Here is a 5,332-nt window from a genome sequence, read left to right on the forward strand (position 1 = left end):
TGGATCCGCCCCTGATCATAATATATAACAGGCCTATTAACCAACCCATTCAAATCTAAATTCTTTCCTAGCTTTGTGCTGGACCATTTAAGTTCTCTATGTTTTTACTTGTAAGAGACTTTTGATTCTATTGTTGGGCTTTGCATTGTGTGAGCTACACATGCCTCTTGGTAGATGCTGCATGCAAGATTTCAAACTCCCAAATTCAGTGTATTTTTAATGGAATAATACTACACTTACAAAGTCCTCAGACAAGAATGTGTGTACAAAGTGATGTGTCATACTATGATTGGGAGAGTGAATTTGTAAAGTCAACTTTTTAACTAAAGTTAAATTCATTGCCTAATCATGGTATGACACATCACTTTGTATATATATCTTTATATGGAGACTTTGTAAATATAGTATTACTCTTTTTAATGTTAACTGGAAATTCGATATCTAAGCTTGGTGATTTATTCATAAAAATATTCTTTGTTCCCAAAGTACGTTTTAGTTGTTGTTACTTTTATATGCTTATGTCCTTTACAAGTGGATGTAATTTTTCTTTGAAATTAGTTTGTGGACTTCTTGAGGTGATGTGGCACCTGTTCTGTGCTTATGTGGAGTCAAAATACTAAGTTTGTTGGTCAAAGCATTTTTTAAAAAGGAAGAGGAAGGGCGTTTGTTTTATTCTCCAAAGACCAAAACTGATTTGGGTCTCATTTCTTCCCTATTCTTCTCTTGGTTACAGAAAGAGAAATTCTGTTGCAATTGAGATTGAGGTGGAGCTTTTGCAGATGCAAGATGAATCAAACGACTTTGGTGAGGACTTGTCATATGGTTTGTTAGACAGCTATCCCTTTTTCTTTGTATAAATGTCTTATGATTTTTTGTATTTTGATATATGAGAGGTGTGGAAAAGGTGCTTACGGGTGATTTACAGAGGGGTTTTCCTAGGGTTCTTCATGTATACTGGGAAAGTGCAAAAACTCTATAAGATTATCTTTATAGTGTTATTTCTTTGCTGCCCTGAAGAGTGGATGTAGGTAATCAATTTGATTGCTGAACCACTATAAATTCTCTATCTTTTCTTTACTTTTATGCTTTATTTTCATGTTTCCTTATAGATTGCTTTGTTTGATTTCATGATTATAAATCTGGGATTTCTTGTTCTACCTTTTAGAATAGTCTTTAAGTTTCAACACTTCTCACTTAGTTGTGTGTGTGCAGGTGGTGATTCTTATTATCATTCTAAGACTGGGGGGATCGGAAGCTCTGAATATGAAGAAATTGTTGAAATTTGTTGTTTTTTTCAATATTTTCTAAGGTTTATTCAAATATATCCGTTATACAAGGAAGTTACAAGGACTTCTGGTATACTCACTGAAACTGCATGGGCTGGAGCTGCATTTAATCTATTTCTTTACATGCTTGCTAGCCATGTAAGTTTGATTTGCAGATTTGTTAGTCATTTTATGTTAAATATTTATCTATAGCTATGTTGCATCATTTTTGCTACAAACAAGCAGCTGAAATATTGCATCATCCTTGGTAGTTCATTCCCTTGTTTGCACATGCCAAGATCTTTAAACCTTGAAGATACTTGAAAGGAAGAATTGTTAATTGCTTATTAATGTTAGAAATTCAGAAAGCAAGAAAATTAAGGCTCGTATTAGAAATTGGAGGAGTAAAAAAATAAAATAAAGAAAAATGATATGTGAAGAATATTACACATACGTCAGTACGATATTTACGTGGTTTGGCATAATTCACCTATATCCACAGATGAGAGAAATCCACTATTAATTTATGAACATGATATTAGAGTATATAACACTATCATCCTATAAGATGGAAACTCTACCTTATGGTGTTTTATAAGCATAACACCATCAACCCATTACATAAGAGGACACTCTATTCCTAATACTATGAGGAATTGAAATTGCTATGAAACATACATACTTGCTTTGTTGAAATTGCTAGGAAATATGCAGGTAGTTTGGTGCCCATAAATTTTATATTTAGAGGTTTGGTATATTTTCAGCATTATAGTGGTTCCTAAATGTTAAGTATAACACATCATTCATGTGATAATATAGCTTACATTATGTCTTTATGTTTGAGTTGGTTTTCAAAAGTTGTGCATGAGACTTGGGTTTTAGATAATAGACTGTTAATATAGATTTTGATGAATTGAAATTGCTATGAAACAGACATATTGCAGTCCACAACTACAAGATTAAAGGAGATGAGAGTGAAAAGACGTGATGCAGAACAGTGGATGGCCCACCAATTTCTCCCTAATACTCTGAGGGAGTGATTAAGGCATTATGAGCAATACAAATGGCAAGAAACCATAGTTGTTGATGAAGAGAATATGCTCTATAATCTTCCAGGGATCTTAAAAGGGACATAAAGCGTCATCTCTGTTTGGCTTTGCTCATGCAAGTGAGTTCCTCTTTTGTACTACAATTTATTTTCATTATTTTGTTTACCCTTTCTTTAGAGTTAGAACAGTGCTGGTGATTTCTTAACCTGGAATCCTTTTGTGGATTTGTTTAAGGTGCCAATATTTGAAAAAATGGATGAACAACTTTTGGATGCAATGTGCGACCGTCTCAAGGTAGTGTTGTACTGTTAAAGTCATGAAAATGACTTATGATTAAAATACCCTTATGTGCTTAAAGATAAATTTATATTGAGACAATTAAGAGAAATTATGAATTTACATATGAAAATCATATTCTGACTTTTTGTTACTAATTTGGCATGCTTGGATTGAAATTTGAGATTGAGTAAGCGGATAATATATGGGGTGTGATTTATTATCTAGGGTTGATTTTGTCTCATTGTTCTGGGGTCAAATTGTTATAAATAGTAGGGGTTTGTTTTGTCATTTTTTATTCTTGCAGGGACCTAAAATATTTGCCATCCTCATTATAAAAAGAAAGCAAGAGGTCACGCAAAAAGGTAGCTAGCTACCACCCTTACCTCCCTTGGCCGCCGGCCGGTAACGTTTCACCTTTTCTCACGCTGGCCAAGCTATCCTTTCCATCTCCTCTACGCTATGATGCTTCATCTCCCACTGTTGGCGATGTATCACCATTTCCATGCCCCAACTCTTCACCCTGAACCGGAGTTTGCACCAATTTTCGACGTCGATTGAGCTCCTTTTGTGTCGGCTATCACCCCATCAGCTTCCCTTCACATTTTCGGCATCGATCTACCCTTTTTACAGTGGGATCCAACACCTTGATATAGTGACTCTTCAATTTCCCGGCGTGTTTTCACTCCTTTTCTGGTGTTGTCATGACTTCCTAGTCACATAGAAGGACTCGAAGCTCGTGAGCTTTCCCACAATACCCTCGGATTTCCATTCGCCACTGTTCATTGGAAAACCTGTTGGAAGCTAACATTTTTCGGCAAGTTGCCCTTGTTTGTCTACGGGGCATTTTGTTGGTCGTTTTCACCCCTTTGTGGCGTTATCTTGTTGTCGGTCATCTCCTCTTCACCATGAACAGCCCTGTTTCTGATGCTCCAGCCTTTATTGACACCACTATGAGTGGCTGAGCTCCTGGTTGCCTGTTACAGTGTAGGCGAGATCAGGATCGACACTCATGGATCTACTCAATAGCTCTTGACTAGTTGGATGAACTCAAATGTTGGACATTTGGTTAAGTTTCTTGTATTCATATTGTATTTGCTTTCATTTTAGTTTGGTTGAGATCTTTAATATTATTCTGATGCTTGATGTGCTGAATTAATAATGTTTATTGATATGTAGCTTTTTGCATAATTGAATGTCAGTTTTAGATTATTGAATGTTGATTATGACTTTAAATTGTTTTGATGCTGATTGCAATCAAGTTGTATTAGTGTTTAATATCATTTCTACTAGGAATGCATTTGTTGTGTAATAGGTTTATTGAATGATGCTAAGTTGATAGGTTGTTCTTGTTGGTTTTGTACAACCTAGTGGTATTTAATTGTTAGAGCTTTCGATTAGCTGATGATAATCTTTAACCAATTGATCTGTAACTAAGATGACAGGGAGACAAGATAGATTATACCTAGATAGCCAAAAAATCATTTTGTTTGATTTGCCTAACCTTATAGGTTTAGAAAGTCTTAAGAGTGAGGAGAGGAATTGTGGGAGTTAGTCTTGGGTCAAACTGAATCCATAAGGGTAACGCCTTTATTATAGTGTTTTAGTTAGTAATTTTTATTTTCTAAAATTAGTTAATTTCCTTAGTTTAATTAATCAATTTGCCAATTTACCTTTGTTTAACTCAAATATACACTAGGTTGTTAGCCTTGCTCTTTGTGGATTCGACCTTGCTTATCATTGACTATGGTACTTAGGTATGAAGAAAGCTACATTGTCCGAGAGGGTGACCTGTTGACGAAATGCTCTTCATCATGCGAGGCAAGCTATTGACTATAACTACCAATGGTGGAATAACTGGTTTCTTTAACGCTGAATATCTTGGGGTTGGTGATTTCTATGGTGAAGAACTCTGACATGGGCTCTGGATCCTCAGTGCTCTTCCAATCTCTCTATCTCAACTAGAACTATTAAGAGCTCCCACGAAAGTTGAAGCTTTTGCTTTTAAGGTTGAAGACTTGAAGTTTGTTGCCTCTCAATTCAGGTGGCTTCACGATAAGCAGTTGCGTCATACTTTTAGGTTTTATTCACTATACTGGAGGACTTGGGCAACTTGTTTCATACAAACAGCTTAGTGCCACTATAGTAAAAGGAAGCTTGAAGAATCTTTATGTGCAGAAGAGAATTGTTTGCAAGATGCATTGTCTAAGGCTAGTGGAAATTCACCAAGTTTAGGAGCAACCATTTATGCCTCAAGATTTGCTACTAATGCACTTCGTGCAATTCGGCGTAATGGTACTCGTAAGGCAAGGGTGCCAGAGAGGGTACCACCCATGCTGCTTCAAAAGCCAGCATAGCCTGATTTTACAGCTAAAGAACAATAGGTAAATTGTCTTTAGCTATATGTATGAATAGTTTTGTTGTTGTATAAAAGAAAAAAATTGAATTCTTCAACTCGACAAAGAAGAAAAAACATTGTAGAACAGCATAGTCTATGTAAATTAGTTTGTATATGCAAAACTCTCATCCTAGTGACGATAGAGTTGTTGTTCTAGTTAAGTGATCAAGTGAAGATAAACACAATGGTAGATCCAATGAATGACAAGTGGGGACCATGGTCCCTAGTCAATTTTTTAAAAATTTTTGATTTTTGATTTATTTAAATTTTGCTCCTATAGAATTTTGAGATTTTGGGAACAGAACACCCCCACGGTAAGTTTGAATTTTGTTTTTGTAAAACCC

At 35.5% G+C, this 5,332-nt stretch overlaps 1 pseudogene; it reads left to right on the forward strand.

The window, feature by feature from the left end:
- Nucleotides 1-733: 733 nt before the first annotated feature.
- Nucleotides 734-5,332, forward strand: part of LOC116120242 — a 32,364-nt pseudogene continuing 27,765 nt past the window's right edge.

This window comes from Pistacia vera, unplaced genomic scaffold (assembly GCF_008641045.1).
Source record: "Pistacia vera cultivar Batoury unplaced genomic scaffold, PisVer_v2 Contig93, whole genome shotgun sequence".
NCBI lineage: Eukaryota > Viridiplantae > Streptophyta > Magnoliopsida > Sapindales > Anacardiaceae > Pistacia > Pistacia vera.